General features: G+C 41.6%; 1 protein-coding gene across 4 annotated transcripts in view; it reads right to left on the bottom strand.

The window, feature by feature from the left end:
* The window catches only part of gpd2 (glycerol-3-phosphate dehydrogenase 2 (mitochondrial)), a 147,677-nt gene that overhangs the window by 19,266 nt on the left and 102,994 nt on the right, over positions 1-25,417 (bottom strand). The window lies entirely within an intron of this gene.

Genomic DNA, 25,417 nt, shown 5'->3' with positions numbered 1-25,417 from the left:
GATGCAATAATGTAAAGGCGTTTAATGAAGACAATCTCAAACAATGGGTGGAATTTTCTCCTCCCTGGAGGGAGTGAAAGAAATGGTGAGAAGGTGAAACAATTGAGTGGGTTTGCCCTGGAGAGAAACTTAACTGAACAAAAAAAAAGAACTGTGGAAGCTAGAAATCAGAAACAAAATCAGAAATTGCTGGAAAAACTCAACAAGTCTGGCGCCATCTGTGGAGAGAAAACAGAGTTAACATTTCAGATCCAGTAACCCTTCGACAGAACTTCAGAGAATCTCAGATAACAAGGTGTAGAGCTGGATGAACACAGCAGGCCAAGCAGCATCATAGGAGCAGGAAGGCTGACGTTTCGGGCCTAGACCCTTCATCTTGTTTTGCCCCCTTCTTTATTAAGTGCTGGGAAAGAAGTTTCACAGGGGCTTTTCTCAACTCACCTGTCATTAGGCCCTTAAGTGGTCAATTAATGGCAACTTAATGGTGTCAACTCACCATCTGCCCCATTACCTGTGCCCCCAGTGGGCAAGAAGATGGCTAGTTTTCAGATTGGAAAGCAAAGGCAGCTGGTTCACTGAGTGGGGAGGTGGTTCCAGGGATGGTCTCTGGAAGCCAACACCTTGGCCTTGCCTAAAACACTCCTGAGCACCCTCTCTCTGCAACCGGCTGACCTGTGGACTTTAGGACCCAGCAGCTGCTGGCCTGTGATTGGTCAGCAGCTGAGTGACAAGTCTTATGATTGGGCAAGAAATTTGTATTTGCTCACCTGCCAGCTCTTAATGAGTTGATTGGTGGCAATGTGATGACGTATTTTGCTGTCACTCCCTAATACTCTTATCACCATACTGAAAAAGAAAGGGGAAATCACAGCCAATGTTTAATAGCTCCAATCATGGCTAAAAGAAATTGATTAAATTAAAATTTAATCTATAGGCAGGAGCAGAGGCAGGAAAGGGCCCAGAATCAGATTCCTGAGTGAACTGTGGCCCTCCAAGCCACCTCACCTCTGTGCGATTTTTGACCACGCACCACTCGGGTGGTTCAGCAATTTAGTGCAATGAAGTTTGATTTTGAAATTTTTCATTGAAGGTACAGAGACCACAAAGATTTGAAACAACCTCCTTGAATAAGAGACGGCATGACAGCAGGGAGCCAGCACAAAGGCAGGTTCATTTACATCAGGGTATTAAAGTGAATGGGCTTGGAGAGATGCACAACCAGCGGTAGTGACCACTGAGTGTACAACGCTTGCAGTCAGGTAGCTCTGTAACCATTGGAATGCTTGATGGAGGGAAATTAGAATGCAAGTGCAAACAATGGGGTCCAGATAGTCAGAGCCTCACTTCTGAAGGAAAGGGGTGTGAAACATGGAGGTGGGACTGAACTCCTTGAATTTGGAGATAAGGAGTGATGAGGAGCAGCTGCTCAAACAGCAAATGCAAGCCATTGACCCTGAGATACATAGAGGTGCTGGAGGAGAGGTAGGGAGGGAATGAAGGCAATCCATTGGTATTGCACGCAAATACAGCAATACCCCTTTCTCCATGACACTGAGATCTAGTCTAGCCTTTGGAACCAGATATCCTGTCCATGTGTGCCAAAAGTCCTTTAATGCCACATAAATTACAGATATCAAGGAAAGCTGAACAGGTTTTGAGTGGGTACAATTCTGCAAGAGCATTTGTTGATTTGTTGATATATGACTGATGTGGCACTTTATTATGCCCAAAATATTCTTCTTAAAGGCTTCAAGAGACAAAGATGGGTGGAGGGACAGGTAGTGTTGAGGAAGCAGGGAGGCTGAAGAAGGATTTGGACAGGCGAGGAGAGTGGGCAAAGAAGTGGCTGATGGAATACAATGTGGGAAAGTGTGAGGTTATGTACTTTGATAGAAAGAATCAAATAGACTATTTTCTAAATGGGGAAAGGCTTCGGAAATCTAAAGCACAAAAGGGACTTAGGAGTCCTCGTTCAGAATTCTTTTAAGGTTAACATGCAGATTCATTTAGCAGTTAGGAAGGCAAATGCAATGTTATCATTCATTTCAAGAAGACTAGAATACAAGAGCAGGGATGTACTGCTGAGGCTGAATAAGACTCTGGTCAGGCTGCATTTAGATTATCGTGAGCAGTTTTGGGCTCCATATCTAAGGAACGATGCACTGGTGTTGGAAGGAGTCCAGAGGAGATTCACAAGAATGATCCCAGGGATGAAGGGCTTGTCTTATGAGGAACAGTTGAGGACTCTGGGTCTGTACTCAATTGAGTTCAGAAGGATGAGGGGGGATCCAAATGAAACTTATAGAATACTAAGAGGCCTGAATAGAGTGGACATGAAAAAGATATTTCCACTAGTAGGAGAGATTAGGACCCAAGGACACAGCCTCGGAGTGAAGCGATGACTGTTTGGAATTGGTGAAGAGGAATTTCTTCAGCCAGAGAGTGATGAATCTGTGCAACTCCATGCTGCAGAAGATTGTGAAGGCCACATCATTAGACCAGAGATAGGTAAGTTCTTTATTAGTAAGGGGATCAAGGGTTACAGGGAGAAGGCAGGAGAATGTGGTTAAGAAACATATCAGCTACAATTGAATGGTGGAGCAGACTTTACGGGTCAAATGGCTAATTCTGCTACTATAGTTTATGGTCTTAATTGGTGCAGAAATGATGACTAACTCAATGAGTCTCTCTGACAGTTCCTCTTCCTAAAAGTCCTCTCTTTTGCTGTGGCATCTTCCACCAAATGCAAAATAAACTCTTGGGATTGCTGTCTGACTTAGACTTTTATTCCTCATGTTAACCTTTACTTTGAGTTTGTGTTTGAGTAATTTGCAGATCTTTACAGGATTGCTGTGACAATCCATGGTCAGACTGAATGTGTTAATTCTTTGAAGTCCCTCCTTGGTAATGGCAAGCAAGATTTTCAGAGTTGTTTCCTTGGATAAGCTATTACTTGATGTGTAAGTTAGTATGTTTGTTTGAACGGTTGTAAACTAATAAGGATATCATGGAGATAGTAGGAACTGCAGATGCTGGAGAATCCGAGACAACAATGTGCAGGGCTGGATGAACACAGCAGGCCAAGCAGCATCATAGGAGCAGAGAGGCTGACATTTCGGGCCTAGACCCTTCATCAGAAAAGGGGGAGGGGAAGGGGGTTCTGAAATAAATAGGGAGAGAGTGGGAGGCGGATAGAAGAGGGATAGAGGAGAGGATAGGTGGAGAGGAAACAAACAGGTCGAAGAGGCGGGAATGGGGCCAGTAAAGGTGAGTGTAGGTGGGGAGTTAGGGAGGGGATAGGTCAGTCCAGGGAGGACGGACAGGTCAAGGGGGCGGGATGAGGTTAGTCGGTAGGAGATGGAGGTGCGGCTTGAGGTGGGAGGAGGGGATAAGTGGGAGGAAGAACAGGTTAGGGAGGCAGGGACGAGCTGGACTGGTTTTGGGATGCGGTAGGGGGAAGGGAGATTTTGAAACTTGTGAAATCACCTCATCTTTACCATGGACGTCCAGTCCCTGTACACCTGCATTCCCCATGCAGATGGCCTTAAGGCCCACCGCTTCTTCCTGTCCCGCAGGCCCGACCAGTCCCCCTCCACTGACACCCTCATCCGCTCAGCCGTCCCTGCCTCCCTAACCTGTTCTTCCTAACTCCCCACCTACACTCACCTTTACTGGCCCCATCCCCGCCTCTTCGACCTGTTTGTTTCCTCTCCACCTATCCTCTCCTCTATCTATCTTCTATCCGCCTCCCACTCTCTCCCTATTTATTTCAGAACTCCCTTCCCCTCCCCCTTTTCTGATGAAGGGTCTAGGCCCGAAACGTCAGCCTCTCTGCTCCTATGATGCTGCTTGGCCTGCTGTGTTCATCCAGCCCTGCACCTTGTTGTCAAGGATATCATGGATGCTGACCAATCCACAATGAGGTTTCTGCTGTCATTGAAACTGCCTTGAAAGCTTTGTACCATACCACCTCAAGTCACATTTCCCTGACTTGATGTCAGTTTGGATTAAAACTGCTGTTCCACTTGCATTGGTCCCTTTAAGCTATACCTTTAAGAATTGCAGGCTGATCGTGGCAGGTTTCTTCTTGTAGTTCTGGTTAGTACAAAAAAGGAGATGACTTACATCACACTGATTTGGAGAAAGAAAATGATGCAATCAAATAATGTTTGCAAGCTTCTTAATGAATAAAAATGCCTTTTGAAGTGATCTCTCAGTTAATATAGAAACATAGAAGATAGGAGCAGGAGGCCATTCAGCCCTTCGAGCCTGCTCCGCCTTTCTTCACGATCATGGCTGACATCCAACTCAATGGCCTAATCCTGCTTTCTCCCCATAACCTTTGATCCCATTCACCCCAAGTGCTATATCTAGTCGCCTCTTGAATACATTCAATGTTTTGGCATCAACTACTTCCTGTAGTAATGAATTCCACAGGCTCACCACTCTTTGGGTGAAGAAATGTCTCCTCATCTCCATCCTAAATCGTCTACCCTGAATCCTCATACTGTGACCCCTGGCTCTGGAAACACCCACTATCGGGAACATCCTCCCTGCCTCTATCCTGTCCAATCCTGTTTGAATTTTATAAGTCTCTATGAGATCCCCCCTCATTCATCTGATCTCCAGTGAAAATAGTCCAAACCTAGTCAATCTCTCCTCATACATCAAACCCACCATCTCCGGAATCAGCCTGGTAAACCTTTGCTGCATTCCCTGGAGAGCAAGAGCATCCTTCCTCAGAAAAGGAGACCAAAATTGCACAAAATATTCTAGGTGTGGCCTCACCAAAGCCCTGTACAACTGCAACAACACTCCCCTGCTCCTATACTCAAAACCTCTTGCAATGAAGGCCAACATACCACTTCCCTTCTATTCTCTTCTGGGCACACTTTGGAGCTGTGCTTTCAGCACCAAATAAGCAATTTTGAAAAATTGGTTTGGCAGTCTCTCATTTTTTAAATGAGAAAGGATGAATTCAAGTATGCACTATATTTCTGTACAGCCCTACAACATTTAGTTTTGGTTCTGCCTGTAAATATGGCCCTTTTTATTTTTCTTTTGGTAAGGATCTCTTATTTATTTTAATTTAATAAAAATTTAATTCCAATCAAAAGAGAATCAGTTCTGTTTTCTTGGTGATCAATGCCTTATCTACAAATCTGTACAGCTGTCTGTATTCACAGAAACTGATGCTGGTGAGGATATGTTTCATTTTATGAATTCTCTGTTGTCCAAAGCTGTTGCACAATTGGTATTCAATTGATTTTCCAAGTGCCTCTAAGACATTTGAAACTTTTATAATGCCCACTGTTGCTGCATGGTGTGAATTGGTCTCCAGCACAGTGTCTTCAGTTGATGTGACAATGTTTATGTTATCTCCTGTAACATTGGAAACTGGGCATGGATAATTGCAGCTACATATCATATAAAAAACATTATTTTCACAGGCTTTTATGTAACGGGACCAACATGAAATTGTTAAATTACAACACAGTAACATGCTTTTGATTGTGTGCCATGTTTCAAGTGATCCCAGCGTAAGACGGAGTATGAGATCTTTAAATACTCAAAAGACGTGCCATGATGCAGTGATGACATCGTGAGCATGTTTCTTAAAGACATAGTAACATACTGAGAGTGAGACGTTGGGCTTTTCAAGAATGTTAGAGTGGTCCACCAGCTAAGCAACATGTATCATTCACCACGTCATCATTGCACTACTAGTCACTGACCAGGCATATGCCTCCTGTATTCACTTTGAGTGATACCCTATATAGCTTTCCAAGAGGTTGACCACTCTCTAAATGTGATTTCATGCTCTAGAGTGTTTGAAACTTGGCACAGCACATCATTAATGCATCCCTTTATTCTCTACTCATAACTTTGCACAATCCCAGGGAACTCTAACACGAGGGGGGCACATCCCCTGCTGCTGCTAAAGGAATTCATGCCATGTGTGCAAGGCTGCATCACCATCCAAATGAACATGGTGTCCTTCACCTATCAAGGAAAACTGTCTAGAGCTGCCTCTGCCTCCCTTATCTCATTTGTGGTATGTCACTCACCCTGTGCCTCTCACTCACAATAGCTTGAGGGCCTGCCTGCATTGTGTGGATCTAGAAGGATGGACAGTATGTTTGATTGGTGTGATGGTACAGGTTCACTTGCATTTTGCTTATTCACAGACAGAATGAATGCTTTATCGTTTGCCTGTTCTTTCTCCCATTCCCATATTGTAGCCTGTGGGAGGAAAAAATATGGAGGTTATTAGTAAATCAACTGTTGTAGTGCTTCTATCAGGAGGAAAACATGAAGGAAGGAGTTCCTTTCCTTATTAGCTGAAGGAATTCTGATCTTTTCACCCTCCCTTAGAGAGACTCCAATTTTGCCAATATCCACTGCTGCATGTTCTGCCAGCCAGTCCAGACCATTGCCTGCCTCTTTGATTGGTAGAATGGCCAGATTTACTGCTCCATCATCCAACCAAGTTTCTTCTCTGTTTCCTCTCAAGATTAAGAGGGTGATATTTTAGATCAATGTACCCTCCCTCACGAAATTCACCTACACAAATTCATATGGTTTCTTTGCCACAGGATTACCTTCTCCACTTCTAATAAAATTGGGGTGGCTCGCAGTTGATTGTAAGAGTATCAAAATATTTTATTACATTTTTGTTTCTAGTTTGCATTTATTTGAAATTTACAGTTTAAGTTCTAAAGGTTGCCAACCTAGTGCAGGGTTTTAACAAGATCTTGATTAGAAGAGCGGTCGGGCTATTAAAGATAATTGAAGAAACAGAGAAACCAATTCTTCTGTAATTTTGTCAGCTAGGCCTTTTATGATAGGAGCTCTCTTCTGCAGCAAAGAGTGTCTGTTCAGGCAGTAGTCCATGAAACTGCCTGACAGGTGTCAAGGTTCAGAAAATCTGCTCAAGGCAAAGAAGACCAGACAATGAGAAGAGGAGGATCCCATCACCATGGACCTTGCATGTACCAACAACCTCAGTAGGACATAGAAAGACATTCTGCATTGTCAGTTTGAGGAACCAGGCACCATATTAGGTAGAAATCCAAAGGTCATAATCTCTGGATTATTATCTGAATCAAGTGCAAATGGACAAAGGGCAAATTAGGTTAGAGAGATGAAAGAATAAACTTTTTTTGGAAGGTAGGATCCTGTTCATGGGGCATTGGCACAACTGGTGATCACTGCCTGAACTGTGCTTGGGAAGGGTTTTGCGAGCCGTGTAACTAGACATTCATAGAGTCCTACAGCTCGGAGACAGGCCCTTGGCCCAAACTGGTCTGTGCCGACCAAAATATCCATCCACGCTAACCTCATTTCCCTGCACTTGGCCCATATCCTTTTAAACCTTTCCCATCCATGTATTTGTCCAAATGCCTTTTAAATTTTGTTAATGTACCCACCTCAACCACTTTTGCTGGCAGCTCATTCCATATGCGTACCACCCTCTGTGTAAAAAAGTTGCCTCTCAGATTCCCATGTATTCTTTCCGCTCTTACCTTAAACTGATGCCCTCTAGTCCTCGATTGCCCAACCCTGGAAAAAAGACTGAGTGCATTCATACTATCCATGCCTCCCATGATCTTATACACTTCTATAAGATCCTCCCTCAGTCTCCTATGCTCTAAAGAAAAAAGTCCTAGCTTGTCCAACTTCTCCCTACAACTCAGCCCCTTGAGTCCTGGCAACATCCTTGTAAATTTCTTCTGCAATCTTTCCAGTTTAATAGCATCCAAAACTGAACACAATACTCCAAGTGTAGCCTCAACAATGTCCTGTACCATTGCAACATAACTTCCCAACTTCTATACTTAATACCCTGACTGATGAAGGCCAGTGTGCCAAAAGCCTTCTTCAACTGCCCTGTCTACCTGTGACTCCGCTTTCAGAGAAACATGCACCTGAACTCCAAGGTCCCTCTGTTCCACTACACCCATTAAGGCTCTACCATTCACCTTGAAACTCCTACCTTGATTTGACTTTCCAAAATACAATACCTCACACTTACCTATATTAAACTTCATTTGCCATTTCTCCGCCCAGTTCCCCAGCTGTTCAAGATCCTGCTGCAATTTCTGATAATCTTCCTCACTGTCCACAACACTGCCTATTTTAGTGTCATCCGCAAATTTACTAATCATGCCTTGTATGTTCTCATCCAAATCAATAATTTAGATAACGAACAGCAATAGGCCCAGCACCCTCAGGCACACCACTAGTTACAGGCCTTTAATCCAACAAGCATCCTTCCACTATTACTGTCTGCTTACTACCATCAAGCCAATTGTGTATCCAATTTGCCAGCTCTCCCCGGATTCCATGTGATCTAACCTTCCAGAGCAGCCTACCATGTAGAACCTTATCAAAGGCCTTACTGAAATCCATACAGACTATGTCCAGCGCCCTGCCCTCATCAACCTTCCTGGTCACTTCATCAAAGAACTTTAACAAATTTGTGAGGCATGAGCTCCCATGCAGAAAGCCATACTGACTACTCCTAATCAAACCCTATCTTTCCGAATGCATGTATATCTTATCCCTCAGAATCTTCTTAAGTAATTTATTTACCATAGATATTAGGCTTATTGATCTATAATTCCCAGGTTTTTCCTTGCAGCCCTTCTTGAATAAGGTCACAACATTCGCTACCCTTCAGTCTTCCGGGACCTCACCCGTGCCTAACGAAGATGCAAATATATCAGCCAGGGCCCCTGCAATTTCCTCTCTAGCTTCTTGCAGGGTTCTTAGATATATCTGGTCAGGACCAGAAGATTTATCCATCTTCGTACATTCTAATACTTCCAACAGCTCCCCTACTTTAATATGGACTGTCCCCAAAATATCACAACTAACTTCCCCAAGTTCCGAAGTGTTCATGACAGTAAATACAGAGGAGAAATATTCATTGAGGACCTCACCCATCTCCTGTCGTTGCACACATACATGTCCACTTTCTCCTTGAGGGGTCCTATTCTCTCTCTCGTTCTTTTACTTTCAATATACGTAAAGAATCTCTTCATATTCACTCTGACCTTTTCAATCAAAGCTATCTCATGCCCTGTTTTTGCCCTCCTGATTTCCTTCTTCCGTAATCACCCGTATCCCCTGTATGCCTTCAGGGATTCCTTAGATCCCAGCTGCCTATTCCTAAGCCATGCCTCTTTTTTCTGGTCAAAGCCTCAATGTCTCTTGTCATTCAGGGGCCCCTATTCCTGCTAACCTTACCCTTCACCCTCACAGGAACATATAGACCTTGAACTCTTGCTATCACACTTTTGAAGGCCTCCCACTTGCTGGAGGTCCCTTTGCCTGCAGACAAACCAGTCCACTCAACTCTGGCAAGCTCCTATCTAATGCCATCAAAATTCGCCTAGCCCCAATTTAGAACTTGCGCATGTAGACCAGTTTTGCCCATCTCCATAACTTTTTAAAAAGTAATATAGAACTATGGTCATTGGTCCCAAAGTGCTCCCCACTGTCACCTCAGTCACCTGGCCTGCCCTATTTCCCAAGAGTAGGTCGGGTTTTGTCTCTTCCTAAGTAGTACCCTCTATATACTGCTTGAGGAAACTTTCCTGAACACATTTAACAAATTCTACGCTATCTAAGCCTTTAACACTATGGCAGTCCCAGTCTGTGTTAGGAAAATTAAAATCCCCCACTATGACAACTCTATTCCTCCTGCAAATCTCCCTAGTCTCCCTGCATATTTGTTCCTCTAATTTCCATTGACTATCTGGGGGCCTGTAGTACAACCCCAGTAAGTTCACATTCCTTTCTTATTTCTTAGCTCCACCCACAAAGCCTTACTGGATGATCCTTCAGTTGTTTCATCTCTAACTACTGCTGTGATACTCCCCTTAATCAAAAATGCAACTCCCCCTCCCTACTTTCCCACCTAAAGCACCTGTACCCAGGCACATCAAGTTGCCAGTCCTGTCCCTCCCTTAGCTACGTTTCTGTAATGCCTATAATATCCAAGTCCCACATATCTATCCACACCCTGAGTTCATTGGCATTCCCTGTCAGTCCTTTTGCATTGAAATGGATGCAATTTAATCCAACAGACATTCCTCGCATCCTATCATGTTCCAGCCTGACCTGTGTCTTCAACTTGCTATTTCTGATTACTGTATCTCCTTCCAGCTTTGCACTTGCCTCCTTGCAGTTGAGGATCCCACCCCCCCTGCCAGTCTAGTTTAAACCATCACCATCCCTTGTAGCACAAACAGGTCTGCCCGCCAGGATATTTGTCCCCCTCCAGTTCAGGTCCCTCTTGAACAGGTCATCTTGTCCCAGAAAAGATCCCAATGATCTAGGAATCTGAATCCCTGACCCTGCGCCAATTCTTTAGCCATGCATTCATCTGCTATATCCTCCTGTTCTTTTATTGAATTCAAATTCCAATATCTGCCATTGCAGGATTCGAACCTGGGTCCCTGGATTAATAACACAACAATAATACCATTAGGCATTGTTTCCATTGTACCATTGCAGCAGCACGATGGCTCAGTGGTTAGCACAGCTGCCTAACAGCACCAGGGACCTGGGTTCAATTACATCCTCGGGCAACTGTTTGTGTGGAGTTTGCACATTCTCCCTGTATCTACGCAGATTCCCTCTGGGCGCTCCGGTTTCCTCCCACAGTCCAAAGTTGTGCAGGTTAGGTGGATTAGCCATACTAAATTGCCCATTGAGTCCAGGGATACGCAGGCCAGGTGGCTTAGCCATGGGAAGTGTAGGGTTACAGGGACGAGGTAGGTCTGTGTGGGATGCTCTTTGGAGGGCTGCTGTGGACCTGATGGGCCAAATGGCCTGCTTCCGCACTGTAGGGATTCTATGATAACTAGGGGACTACTGAGGATTTTAACCTAAATCGTGGGGGCAAGGATCAAATTTGACAAGATGTGGTAAATCAAAGAGTCCAGCCAAGCCAAAAGATAAAGGTATTAATTCAAGAAATGATAGACTGTGACAAGAAGGGACAGACAGTACAACTCTAAGAGTAAATCAACAGGTAAGACTAAAGGTTACAAAAAAAGAAGAAGAAGATCAAACTAAATACTCAGTTTCTGAATGCATGTAGCATTTAAATCAAGATAGATGAACTGGGATCACAAATAGAAATAAATAAGTGTGACCTAGTGGCCATTACAGAGACATGGATAATATAGTCTAGTAGATACTCTGGAGATGTGGCTGCAGGATCACTTGAAGTAGTATCTGAATCTTGATTGGTACAGATCATTTAGGAAGGACAGCAAGCTGGGGGAAAAGGTGGAGAGAGATAGTAGGAACTGCAGATGCTGGAGAATCCGAGACAACAAGGTGCAGGGCTGGACGAACACAGCAGGCCAAGCAGCATCATAGGAGCAGAGAGGCTGATGTTTCGGGCCTAGACCCTTCATCAGAAAAGCTTTTCTGATGAAGGGTCTAGGCCCGAAACATCAGCCTCTCTGCTCCTATGATGCTGCTTGGCCTGCTGTGTTCGTCCAGCCCTGCACCTTGTTGTCTCGGAAAAGGTGGAGAGGTGGCTCTGTTAGTTAATTATGGTATTAGCAAAATAGAGAACATTTCTCTAAGTTTAGGAAATGAAAATGTGGATATAGTTTGGGTGGAGATGATAAATGACAAAGGCAAGAAGTCACTTGTAGGAGTAATCCATTGATCTCATAATAATAACTACATTGGGTAGAGTGGAACATAAAGAAAAATTAAGCAAACTTTTCAGAAATGTATGTCAATAACCATAGGAGATTTTAATCAATATATGGACTAGGAAAATCAGAGCAAGGGCAGCGTAGAAAAGTAGTTCATAGAATGTTTTGGGGGATTCTTTCTTAGAACAGCGTGTTTTGGATCTGACCAGAGAGGAGTCTACATTAAACCTGTACTGTGTTGAAGGATAAGAACAATAGGTGATCTCATAGTGACGGTGCCCCTAGGTGTCAGTAACAATATAATTCAATTTTACATTCAGTTTGAAGGATAGAGGAGTAGGTCTGAGACTATATTTTTAACTGTAAAAAAACGTTAATTATGAGGCAGAGCTGTGAATAGCTGTAAAGTGAATAGGCAAATTAAGTCAAGGTGTAGGTCAATAGAGATGCGGCAGTGAGCATTTAGGGATCATTTCACAAACATAGAATAGGTGCATTCAACAAGAAAACTTCTCAGGCATATCCTCACCATCTGTGGTTAATGAAAAATGTTCAAGGTAGTATTGATCTTCAAGGAAAAAGCGTACAATTATGCAAAGACAGATGGCATGTCAAATGACTGTATAGAGTCATATCACACAGAAAACAATGAAAAAATAAAAATATTGTGGGGAAAAATTAGAGTATGAGACAAAACTAGCCAAAAGTAAAAACAGAAGTGGATAGATTCTTAAACAAGGATTGTGAATGATTATCAAGGGTTGGTGTAATCAGATCAGCCATGATTTTATTAAGGTCCTTTGACTTTGCTTCATGACTTAATAAGATCATAAGACTTCTGCCTTAACAGCAAGAGAGTTCTAAAGATTCATAACCGTCAAAAAGAAGTCTCGTCACTTATTTAAATGGGCAACCCCTTATTTTTAAACAATGGTCTCCAGTTCTAGATTCTCCTGTGAGGAAACATTTACCCTGTCAAGATCCTTCAGGATCTTCTTTGTTTCAATCAAATCACATCTTACTCTTCTAAACTCTAGTGGATATAAACCTAACTTCTCGAAACTTTCTTCATCCCCATTTCAGGTATTAAACTAGTAAACCTTCACTGAATTATTTCCAGTCCATTTGCATAATTTCTTAATTAAGTTAATCAGTGGTGTACAGTTCAGTACTTCAGATGTGGTCTCACCAATATGCTCTATAATTGAAACATAAAGTCCTTACCTTTGTTCTTAATTTCCGTCACAATGAATAATAATGTTCTATTACTTTTCAAAATAGCTTGGCGAATCTGCAAATGAGTCTTTTACGATTCATGCACCAGGACATACAGATCTCTCTGGATCTCAGATTTTGCAATATTTCACCACGTAGACAATATACTTCTGTTTTATTCTTCTTTCCAAAATGGACAATTTCACATTTCCCCACATTATACTGCAGATATTTGCCCATTCGCTTAATGTAACTATATTTTTGTACCCTCTTTATGTCCTCTTCAAGAAGTACATTCTTGTCACGCACACAGCCTTTGGTTTCAAAACCTTTGGTGTGCCATGGTTGAAAAGCCTTTACAGCCTCTCCTTATTGTAGTTTCATGGTGCTCCTTCTGCAATCTCCCACTGAAGAGGCAATGACAATAATGGCTGTCAGCTCCATTTTAGAGCATGTCCGTGTCGCTGCTGTCCCACCTACTCCATATTGTTGCCAGTCCAATCAGGTGACCCCACCATCTACAGCTTGTTTGTTTAAAATCACATTGCATGACAGAACTGGTTGGTGGCATCGTGCTGGAACCCAGAACAAACGTCTGCCTGAGTGGGGGACTTACTGTTACCCACAGTTCCTCAAGGAAAGCTCAGGTGCTCACATGAATTAGGAGGGAGCTTCATTCATTCATGCAAAGCGGTGTGGCAATTATGGATAGATAGGTCAAATGGAGCACTGGACAAATGCTCTGCCCTGTAACAGCTGGGAGGACAGATGCTGAGACCATAGGAGGCAAGTGTTAAACTTATTTCTGTGAGGCTGGGAAGAACAGAACTGCTTCTTGTGATTACACCCAGCAGTCATCCAGCCCATACTCCCTCACCCCTGGCCGACCATCAGAGCCCTGTAACAGACTGATGTTTCTATTGACTGGGCCATTTATGGAGTATCTCATTCTGTGTTCAGCCAGACGATCACTAGAATTCTCAGTCAAGGTATATATGTCATGTATGGCAATGAATCTTGGGTCTCTTAATGTGTTGAGCCTCCAGTATGCAAGATCTGACAAACTGCTCACCCAAATCTCTGGCCAACTGGACATAAGTAAAAAAATCCATTCTGAACATCCAATTTTAAACAAGCAAAAAATATTCTGTCCAGCCAATACAAACCACCTTACTTGCTTATTAAACATTATTTAAAATTGTACAGTTGTCTTGCTATGAAATTGTATTTTTGTCATGAGAGGAAATTTTGATTTTTGCATTCACCCTTTATTGTGCTTCGATTGCTGTTTGTATTCGGAGCACATTGAGTGACACTTCACCGGCTTCATTTCAGTTAAGGGAGCAAAATCTGGGACAAAATGAGTGATTATGATCTTCTGCTCAGTGAAAATGATCTGGTGTCACAGATTTAGATATTAAAAGATTGGAGGTAATCCTATTAACCCAGGTTTTACCTCCCTGGAGTCTTTTACATATTAGAGCATAAAATCAAGCAGGTGGTGTTTAGTTTTACAAATTTTTACTCTAGCTTATCCTTTAAAAATAAATCATAAAGTAGACAACGGTTCCCTTCACACTTCATTTACCTTATCTTACTTAAAGGTTTGATTGTGAGCCACACTTTTGAAAGTAAGTGCTTATATTGTCCAAGAAAGATTTTATTGAATCTACAATTGCTTTCCATGGGACAAACTGATCAATTTTACAGAGACCAGCTTAAGTAGCTGCCAATTTTTTCCCTTAACTTATTCTGTGACAACACTTTATGAGACACTCTTGAAATAAATATTGGAATTGATTAGTTAAGTCACAGACTCGATTAATCTCATTCATATTTACATTAAGGGTAACAAAATCCAATTGAATATTTTGTTTTGGTAAACGTAAACTGACGACTGGTGCAATTTAAATAGCATTGCCCTGAAATATAAAACTGAAATGAAAATGATGTGCAGACAGCAGAAAATCAGCTGTGAATCTACTATTTACTACCTTCTAGATATTGTAAAGTTTATTTTCCATATTATCTTGCAAGATGCTGGTGACCTTTAGTGATCATCATATTGAAATCTAACGTGCAAATGTTCAAATAATGAAGGCCAAAATATCTCAGCTTTGCACCTACTTGCAATTGCTGAATTTAATTTGACAGTCTTAACAAAACAATTTTTTAAAATGAGGCATTGAAGGACTGGTTGCTACATCTGCTCTGTTTATTTGTACGGTTAGAATTGGACAATGTGCTAGACTGTCAAAATTATGAGCTTGGTTCAAATTAAAGGCTGTTCCAATGTCAGGAGCTTTTGAAATAAGTAGAATTTGGCACTTAAAATTAGAAAGATGACCTGCAACTATTTTATTATCAAGGCTGAAGTTTGTAAACATGTGGTCAGTAGATATTTAATGTGTGTGAGGCATGGTGGATGAAGAAGATAAAATGCTGTTACTTGGGGAAGGGGGTCTAGTAATAAAATGTTGTTTACTGTCAGCACCTAGCCCAATGTTCAAGCCTAAAATATCTTAATCTTCAGCATTTCACATCAACCCATGTGAAAATCAGCTGATAATTAAGCAAATGTGTTTAATTATTTTTAAAAAGAAATTCTTGAAGGAAGACAGAGTAAAGGTTTACAATCTGGAGTACACATTTAAAAGTTAGAATCAATTAATTCAAACACCCATTTTGAACTTACTATTATGTTGCACATTAAATTATACCAATGAACTAGTGCAGGATTTGGATGTTAAATGAACTTCTATGTATTGCACAAATGTTGGCTAGAAGGAACATTTTCTTCTTTTAGTCAGAGAGGAGAAAAGGAGAATTGTTATCTCATTGTTGCTATGTTTGCAGATGACACAAAGGTAGGTGGAGGGACAGGTAGTGCTGAGGAAGCAGGAAGACTGCAGAAGGACTTGGACAGGCTAGGAGAACAGGCAAAGAAATGGCAGATAGAATACAATGGGGGAAAGTATGATGTAGTGCACTTTGGTAGGGAGAAAAGAGGCGTAGACTATTTTCTAAATGGGGAAGGATTTCAGAAATCTGAAGCCCAGAGGAACTTAGGAGTCTTAGTTTAGGGCTGTCTTAAGGTTAACATCCTTCTGCTCCACATTGAACTCAGTGTGGCAATTTTTTTCTGGAGCAGGTTGAGAGTATAAGTGGTGAACTTGCATCCTGCACTCTCGACCTGACCAGCTTCATTGTGGTGGTACAAAGCTCATAACATCCTGCGATTTTCATGGAGTTAAGTCAACTCCTCTGTGACCTGTGGTTCACAATCCCTCAGAGAAATGAAGAGCCAAAATCTGACTTCAGGAACCTTTTGAAAGATAAGTTCAAAAGGTCTTACTTGTGCATCCCATGGCCATTCCATATGACCTCCATGCCATCTATGCAATCTCACTGCCCACTTCGTGCCTTCCATGGACCTTCCCTGTTATTTATTTCATTAAGACATAGAAAGAGAATTGTTTGATTTGAAGAAAGTGGCCAGATATTTATGTTCTCTACCTGTGCTCATTATGAATGCTTGGCTTAGTGACAAGACTCACAAATGCTCAACAGGGGTTACATTTTGACAGCTGAAGTAGATTTCTTGATCAACTTTTTCACGTGATTCTAACAAAATGTTCTTTTTGTGATCTCTTCTTTTTCAAGAATACCTTTGACAAAAGGCCTTTGACTATGTGCAGCATAGGAGGTTGCTTAATAAGATAAGAGCCCATGATGTTAGCGGTAAGGTACTGGCATGGACAGAGGATTGGCTGGCTGGTAGAAGGCAGAGAGTGGGGTTAAAGCAGTCTTTTTCAGGATGGCAACCAGTGACTAAAGGAGTTATATCAAAGAATAGAATCCCTACAGTGTCAAAGCAGGCCATTCAGCCCTTACAGACACTTTGAAGAGCATCCAACTCAGTCCCACCTCCACACTGGACAATTTCCCATGGCCAATCCATCTAACCTGCACATCTTTGAACTGTGGGAAGAAACTGGAGCACCCGGAGGAAATCCATGCAGACATGGGGAGAATGTGCAAACTCCACACAGACAGTCACACAAGGCTGGAATCGAACCCAGGTCCCTGGCGCTGTGAGGCAGCAGCACTAACCACTGAGCCACCGTGCCGCAGGGGTCAGTGTTGGGATCACAACTATTCACATTATGCATTAACAATGTGGACTAAGCTCATTGTTGCTAAGTTTGCAGATGACAGAAAGATAGGTGGAGGGACAGGTAGTGCTGAGGAAGCATGGAGACTGTAGAAGGACTTGGACAGGCTAAAGACTGTGCAGAGAAATAGCAGATAGAATGTGGGAAACTATGAGGTAATACACTTTGATAGGAAGAATAGAAGCATAGAATATTTTCTAAATGGTGAAAGGCTTCAGAAATCTGAAGCACAAATGGACTTAGGAGTCTTAGTTCAGTATTCTCTTCAGGTTAACATGAAGGTTCAATTAGTAGTATGGAAGGCAATCACAAAGTTAACATTCATTTCAAGAGGACTAGAAAGATCTGGTCAGACTGCATTTGGAATATTGAGAATAGGTTTGGGTCCTGTATCTAAGGAAGGATGTTATGGCATTGGAGGAGGTACAGAGAAGGTGTACAAGAATGATCTTGGGCATGAAGGGGTGGTCGAGGACTCTGAGTCTGTACACAAATCGAGTTTAGAAGGATAAGGGGGATCCTCATTGAAACTTACAGATTACTGAGAAGCCTGGATAGAGTGGACATGGAGAAGATGTTCCACTGGAAGGAAAGACTAGGACCTAAGGGCACAGGCTCAGAGTGAAGGGATGTCACTTTAGAACTGAGATGACAAGGAATTTCTTCAGCCAGAGGGTGGTTAATTGGTGGAATACATTGCCACCAACAGCTGCCTTGGATCTGTTTCCAGGACTACAGTCCCAACTTTCTCTTGGTTCCACCTCCCCGAAACAAAAATTGCATATAACAGGACCTTTAAACCAGAGGGGACCTGCTAAGTCAGGAAATTTCTTGCCTTGAGCTACCTACATTCGCAATGAAAATCTAGTCCCAGATCTTCTTTTTACTATTCTTTTGTAAAGCAGATTTGTATTTCCACCTAAACTGTAGATCTATGTCGTATCATACCTACATGACACTCAATGGTATACAGTAAATGTAATTTGATGATATTAAGAAGATTTTTAAAAAATGTTTGGTAATGTACGAAAGTTCCAACAGCAAATGAAACCATACCGGTATTTTTATAAAAAGACCTGATGGCTTGACAATCTCTGTCACGTATGTATTACCTATTTGTATCTTACTTTAAATAACTATTTTAGTATAAGTTATTATGTTCATCCAAGTACTAAATTTCAGCAATTTTAATTAAGTTTTTCATTGTTTTATTTCAATTAATTTAGGACTCTAGTTTGTGTATTTAACTGGAGATTTACGTTATTTACTGGGATATTCAATTATGAATAAGGTAATATATATATTATCTGTTGATTTAAACTATAGTCTTGTGCTTTTGAGAGATACTGTTGATCTCATCCAATTAACTGCTTGAAGGGCCCCACTGCTTTCTTCTTTGAAAGCTGACTAGGTGAATACAAGCTTACTTCAATGAAGAATCCTCTTGACATGATAGTGATGTTGCATTAATCTAACACTACATTTCAGTCACTGATTTACATATTATTGTATCATGACAACAAAGAAGTAAAGGAAATTACATACTAGTGTTAGTTTGGGTAAGTCTAGAGATATTTACACTCAATACACTTGCTCTCCAAGAATTTCTTCAGAAATTCTAGAAAAATGGAAATGGCAAAATGGTATCTAATAAATAAATTAGATTTGATTAGCACCTTTTCAAATCTCAGATGAAAGTACAAGTTGCCATAGGACCAGAGGAACCTTTCTCATCAGAGAGAGATGACTGATAGTGAGTTTAACCTGATGGTTGCCACACCTCAGGTAAAAGGTGTGACTGAGAAGGTGGGGCCTTCATGGTGACCTCAGATGGTGCAGGAATTTAACCTTCATGATTGGTGACTCTCTGCATTGCAAAGCAGCTATCCAGCTAACAGAGCTAACCATCACCCTTCATATTCCAACGTACTTTGGAAGTATTGTCAATTCTGTACCACAATGTCCAACAAACAGTGAGAAGAAAATAACAAGATAATCACTTTGATTATACGAGTTAATTGATAAATATTTCCCCTGCTCCTCATCAAATGTCATGGGTTTTGGAAGCCAACACCTCTGTTGGTACTGCACCCTCATTACTGTTTTAGATGTCAACCTAAATGAAGTGGCCAAATCTTAGTAATAGGAGTTGAACACGTAATTGTCTGACTCAAGAGGCAAGAATGCCAACAATGATCAAAACAGATGAAAGTCAAGAAGCAAATAAAAATCAGAGTTTGCAGAGAGAAATGCAAGAAAGAAAGTAAAATGAGTTTGATATACTTAATCATAATCCACCTTGAATTAATTAATTTTGCACTTTTTTCGGTGAGATATTATTTTGTACAGAATTCCTACAGTGTGGAAGCAGCCATTTGGCTCATCAAGTCCATACCGACCCTCCGAAGAGCATCTCACCCAGACCCACACCCTCACGCTATCCCTGTATTTACCATGACTAATCCACCAAGCCTGCATATCCCTGGACATCACGGGGAAATTTATCATTGCCAATCCACCTAACCTGCCCATTTTTGGACACAGCACCCAGAGAAAACCCACACAGACACAGGCAGAATGTGCAAATTCTACACAGACAGTTACCCAAGGGTAGAATTGAATCCAGGTCCCTGGTGATGTGAGGCAGCAGTGCTAACCACTGTGCCACCATAACTATGGCTTAGTTAGTAGCACTGTTGCCTATAAATCACAAGGGTTTGGATACAAGGGCTTTCAGCATAAGAATCAAGGCTGAAACTCTAGGGTAGTATACTGAGGAGGCACCTCACCATCAGAGGAGATGAGGGTCCTGTGGTGCACTGCTGGTGTTCCTACCCCTGAGTAAGAAGGTCTGAGTTCAAGTCAGGCCTGGCCTGGAGGAGTGACATAATAAAGAAATAAGATTCCCCTGCTGGGAGCAAATCCTGGCTTCAACAGAGTTTAATCAGGTGAAATGTAAATTATGTGGTGGGTAAACAACTTAGTTGGGAGGTTTGGTTAAAATTACTGCCTGGAAAAGCAGGAATTTTAATTTAGGCATTTTTAATTCAAAAAAATTGCCTGTTTTGCCAAATGATCTTGAATTCAAAATGATGGCATTTATCTAAGCGTTCCCTTCCTGTTCACTCCCATTTCCACCAAAAAGGCATTGTCATCATAAAATATTTGCTAAGCTACAATTGTTACTTTAGGAGGGAAAAGAAACGTCCTTTTTGTCACAATTTTCATATCACTTGTACATGGCAATGTGAGGAGTATCAACATTATTGATATCATCATGTTGTTTGTAAACAATAATTTGTCAAGCATATTTTCATGAGGGTATGCCTTTAAAAAAATAATTTGCTGCTGGCACCTTTAATTAATGCTCACTCTTTCAGCTAGCTATTTCCTGCACACAAACTGGAACTCACAGGGCAGTTGTAATTCCATTTTGCTTGATTGCTGTTTAAAGCAGTCTCTGTCTTTTCTAAAATGAAGCAAGCTCATGTTGATGGTGAAAATGGTGGGCCTGGTGAGACTGTGAACATTGCTCAGTGATTTATTGGAAAATTGCCTAGAAACAGAAAGAAATATGTCATTTTGTCTCTCGCTTCCTCGATGCATTACTTTTTAGTGATCTAATCACTATAAAATATAATTTTATAGGTTAGGATGGAGTGCTCATTAAATATCCAAATAGTGGAAGAGAAACCTAATGGTAATCTTAAAAGAACTGCATGAAGGAACAAAATCAAACACACCAATTTGTATTTTTTCAAATCATAGGCATTTAAATATTTCTTTAGATGAAGAAGCAATTTTAGAAATTAATTAAAATGTTAAAAAAGTGGCTGTTTTATTTCTAAGCAAAGTGTGGATATTAGCAAAGTAATGATGAGCTTTTCAAAGCTATGGATATTTTTGTGTAGAGAAAACAAAAACAATTCAATTAACCAAGAATTTTAGTTGTCATAAGCTGTGACAGCAGTGCTCAGGTGGTGTATAATACTTACAGCATTCATGTTAGTTTAATGGGCTTACATTTTTATATACATGATAGTTAAGTTTTTCATGCGAAGTATTTTTTTAAGTTAACAAGATTGTGACATAGGATTTTGAAAAAAAAATAGTTTTTGTCCTGTATGAGCTATATTTTACTGAAAAAATCACGTGTATCTAATTCTAAAGGGTAATGCATTATTAACTCAATTTTATCTTGGAATTCTAAAGTGACTCCACTATAATACATGGTTACCGAAGCAAAATACCATGGCTGTCGGAAACTTGAAATGAAAACAGAAAATGCTGGAAACACTCAGCACTTGTACAGAAAGAAAGTTAACGTTTGAGGTCAATGACTTCCTAAGTTATGAAATAAGGTCATTGATCTGAAACTGAGGAGTTATTTTCCCTGGTTGGGGGACATGGGCTTGTTTGTGCTCAGAAATTGACATTGTTTCCAAATATCATCCTGCCGTCTTCTGATTTTCTGTCGAGCAGGATTGAAGGAGAGCAGAGAAGCTCCCTCTTGGTTGTATCAGATGAGTTATTAAGGTAATTAAAAAGACAATCCAGTCTTACTTTAACTCACAGCCAGTATCCTATTTCTCAACCTGTCAGCAATTCTTGAATATCACCAAGACAAGTGCATAGTGGGTAGAATTTTTTCAGTGAAACTGATTAGTTGTTAAGTCTTGGATACAAGATAAGCTTTTTAAAAACTAATTCTCAGGATGTTGGCATTGTAAATGTTAATCTCAGGATGGGCATTTATTGCCCATCTCTAGATGCCCTTGAGAAGGTGGTGGTGAGCTGTCTTCTTCAACTGCTGCAGTCCACTTGTTGTAGATAGACGCATAATTATGTTCGGGATGGAGTTCAGGATTTTGACACAGTGACACTGAGTCAAGTCAGAATGGCGCGTAGGTTGGAGGGAAACTTTCAGGTCATGCTGTTCCCTTGCATTTGCTACATTTGTCTTCGGGATGGGTGTGGTCATGGGTTTGGAAAGTGTTACCTGAGGAGCTTTGGATAATTTCTGCAGTGCATTTTGAGAAGGTACACACTGCTGCTACTGAGTGTCAGAAGGAAGTGAACATTTGTAGATGTGGTGCTCGTCAATAGACTGCTTTGTCCTGAACAGCATCAGATTCCTGAATATTTTTAGAGCTGAACTCATCCAGGCAAGTGGAGAGTATTCCATCAAAACCCTGACTTGTGCCTTGTGGACAGACTTTGGGAGTTGGGAGGTGAATTAGTGCTGCATGATTCTGAGTCTCTGATCTGCTCTTGTTGCCACACTTCATATTTTGCTAGTCCAGTTTGGTTTCTGGTCAATGGTAATCCCCAAGATTTTGATAGTGGGGGATTCAGTGTTGCTCAATGCATGTTTCTTAGAGAGTGTCTTCACTATTTGATAGGTTATTGCTAACTTCTTGGAAGCTCACTTCAGCTGTGTAGAACTTCACTCACTTTCATCTGCATTTCCCTGCAACGCCATTCACTATTGTATGGGAGCATGGCAGAGCTGGGTCAGTGGCTTGTGTAGAGAGAGAAAGGCAGCACTTGTGGAGGCTCACTGTGAGGTATGGTTGCGACAAAGCTGCACATTGAGTGTGAGTGGTGGCTTTACAGATGCAGATGTGAAGAAGTTCATGGAGACAGAGGAATGAGTGGAGCTGCAAGATATTTTGAGGAGAGTTGTGCAAGACAGTGCTGGGAAAATCAGAGTGCAGGGATTGGATCCTTTAAACGTTAATACCATTCACCTTTCCTATCCTCCTGAGGTCCTGAAACCTCATTGCACTGTCTCCAGTTTGGAGGCACTGCATTTTTGCTGCTTCCTTTTTGTTGTCTATATGGACTTCAGTAAGGTGTCTGATAAGGTTCTACACGGTAGACTGGTTAACAAGGTTATATCACATGTAACACAGGGAGAACTAGCCATTTGGATACAAAATTGGCTCAAAGACAGGAGATAGAGGGTGGTGGTGGAGGAAGGGAGACAGTGAGGACTGCAGATGCTGGAAGCCAGAGCCAATAAACATGGAGGTGGACAAACACAGCAGGTCAGACAGCATCAAAGGAGCAGGAATGTCAACGTTTTGGGTTGAAATTCTTCCTGACAAAGGGTTTCAGCCCAAAACATTGACATTCTTGCTCCTTGGGTGGTAGTGGAGGGCTGCTTTTCAGACTGGAAGCCTGTGACCAGCAGTGCGCCGCAAGGATCGACACTTTTCCTAATTTATTTAAGTGGTTTGGCTGTGAATATAGGAAGTATGGTTAGTAAGTTTGCAAAATTGGTGGTGTAGTGGACAGTGAAGAATGTTACCTCAGAGTACAGCAGGACCTTGATCAGATGGGTCGTTGGTCCAAGGACTGGCAGATAGAGCTTAATCTAGATAAATGTGAGGTGTTACATTTTGGAAAGGCAAATCAGGGCAGGGCTTATACACTTAATGGTAAGGTCCTGGGACTCATTGCTGAACAAAGAGACCTTGGAGTGCAGGTACATATTTCCTTGAAGTCACAGGTAGACAGGTTAGTGAAGACGGCATTTGGTACATTTGCCTTTAATCGGACACTGCATCGAGTATAGGAGTTGGGATATCATGTTGAGGCTGTACAGGACATTGGTTAGGCCACTTTTGGAATACTGCGTGCAATTCTTGTCTCACTGCTATAGGAAAGATGTTGTTAAACTTGAAAGGGTTCAGAAAAGATTTACGAGGATGTTGCTGGGGTTAAAGGGTTTGAGCTGTAGGGAGAGGCTGAATAAGCTGAGGCTGTTTTCCCTGGAGTGTCAGAGGCTGAGGGGTGACTTTATAAGGGTTTATAAAATCATGAGTGGCATGGATACAGTGAATAGCCAAGGTCTTCTCCCCAGGGTACGGGAGTCCAAAACGAGAGGGCTCAGGTTTAAGGTGAGAGGGGAAAGATTTAAAAGGGACCTAAGGGCCATCTTTTTCACACAGAGGGTAGTGAATGAATGGAATGAGCTACCAGAGGTGGTGGTGGAGGCTGGTACAATCACAACATTTAAAAGGCATCTGGAAGGGTAAATGAGTAGGAAGGGTTTAGCAGGATATGGGCCAACTGCTGGCAAATGGGACTAGATTAATTTAGGATACCTGGTCGGCATGGACGAATTGGACCAAGGGGTTTGTTTCTACGCTGTATATCTCTATGCCTCTATGACTCTTGTACTTGGCTACTTCCATTTCTACTTGTTTTGGTGGAGAGGTTGTCTTTTTTCTTGTAACCATGGAAGAGCTCAATTCATTGCTGCCGCTCAGATCCTGTAGCAAGTATTCAAGTTAAAAGAGACCCAGGGAAGCAGCTTTCCCAGGTTTTCTCTCCATTCATCTAATTGCTACAGCTTCAAAAGATCCAACTGTTACTTGGGCTTGTAACCAATGTCAAGAATCCTTAACTTCAAAATCTTTCCTCAACAGAACGAGCCCACTTCCCAGCCCTCCGTGTCTAGTCAAGTAAGCCAGAGACAGGATGTTAATGTTGTGAATCAGTTAAAGAATCATAGTAAACACACCCAACTGCAAGATTCCAACTCTAAAATGATCCCACTCTTCTTACAGGGACTAATTTCAGAAGATTCTGTTCAATAGCTCTATTTCTTTCCCTATGGATATTGCCTGCTAAATATTTCCAGCATTTTATGTCTTTAGAGAGCTAAGCAATCCCACAATAATCAGATCAGATCTAAGCTTTGCAGTCCTGTCACTCCTAATTTTGAATGGTGATGAACAATTAATCAACTCCCTGGAGGAGGAAGCTCCACAGATATCTCCACCCTCAATGATTGAAGAGCCCAGCACATCACTGCAAAAGATAAAGCTGAAGCATTTGCAACAATCTTCAGCCAGAATTGGATAATCCATCTTGGCCTTTGCCTCTGGACCCCAGGTTTACACATGCCAATCTTCAACTGCACAATTCATTCCACATAACATCAAGAAATAGTTCAAGGCACTGGATACTGCAAAGGCTATGGGTCCTGACAACATTCTGGCAATAGTACTGAAGACTTGTCCTTCAGAACTTGGAGCTATACCCCTAGCTAATCTGTTCCAGTACTGTTACAAAATTGCTATTCACCTGACAATGGGGAAAATTGCCTGAGTATGTCCTGTACATAAAAAGCGGGACAAATCCAACCCAGTCAAATACTGTTTCGGAGATAGTAGGAACTGCAGATGCTGGAGAATCTGAGATAACAAGATGTAGAGCTGGATGAACACAGCAGGCCAAGCAGCATCAGAGGAGCAGGAAGGCTGACGTTTCGGGCCCGAAATGTGTGTTCATCCAGCTCTGCACCTTGTTATCTCAGATTCTCCAGCA

This window comes from Rhincodon typus, chromosome 7 (assembly GCF_021869965.1).
Source record: "Rhincodon typus isolate 14 chromosome 7, sRhiTyp1.1, whole genome shotgun sequence".
Taxonomy (NCBI): Eukaryota; Metazoa; Chordata; class Chondrichthyes; order Orectolobiformes; family Rhincodontidae; genus Rhincodon; species Rhincodon typus.
Note: the sequence above shows the minus strand (reverse complement) of the source record. Positions and strands in the feature narration are given on the sequence as shown.